This window comes from Protobothrops mucrosquamatus, unplaced genomic scaffold (assembly GCF_001527695.2).
Source record: "Protobothrops mucrosquamatus isolate PMUCROS unplaced genomic scaffold, P.Mucros_1.0 scaffold600, whole genome shotgun sequence".
Classification (NCBI taxonomy): Eukaryota; Metazoa; Chordata; class Lepidosauria; order Squamata; family Viperidae; genus Protobothrops; species Protobothrops mucrosquamatus.
Window position 1 is genome coordinate 7,367 of NW_015386899.1, and position 539 is coordinate 7,905.

Consider the following 539-nt stretch of genomic DNA (forward strand, 5'->3'; position numbering starts at 1 on the left):
AAGGCATGTGGACTTCACCTCCCAGAAGGAATTCTGGGAGTTGAAGTCCACATGCCTTAAAATTGTCAAGGCTGAGAAACACTGATCTCTAGAAGAAGCCAGGTTAAGGAAAAGCGCCACACTCCGTCCCTTTCGTTCGAGGAGAAAACGCGGGGGCAGGAAGAGCTCTCCTTATGAAAAAGACGTTCCACCCACTTCCAATGCCAGACTTCTCCGGGGGGGGGAACCCATTCGCGAATCAGGAAGGGCAACCTACGCGGCCGGGTGTGTGTGTGTATGGGAGGAGGGAGGAACAAGACACCGAAGCCCGCCTTCTTTGCTGCGGCCAGGGGGGGTGGGTCGGTGAGATTCCTGCTTTAACCCAGCCTCGCCTCGCTTCGCTCCTCCTCTTCCCCAGAAGGATTTCAAGGAGGCAGCCGCTGTAACCACGCCGCCCTGCCTGCTGGATCAGATTTTCCTGTAATTGGGGTAAGTGGTTTGTGTTTCGCTTTCCTCCTTTTCGGAGGGGAGAAGCAATAAAACCGAAGCCTTGGAGCGAA

At 55.1% G+C, this 539-nt stretch overlaps 1 protein-coding gene across 1 annotated transcript in view; it reads left to right on the top strand.

Moving 5' to 3' along the window:
- Nucleotides 1-365: 365 nt before the first annotated feature.
- The window catches only part of LOC107288851 (nucleoside diphosphate kinase), a 7,455-nt gene continuing 7,281 nt past the window's right edge, over nt 366-539 (top strand). Inside the window, exon 1 of the mRNA XM_015817509.2 lies at nt 366-468. The gene's annotated coding sequence lies outside the window, so the exon portion shown is untranslated. The remainder of the gene's footprint in view (nt 469-539) is intronic.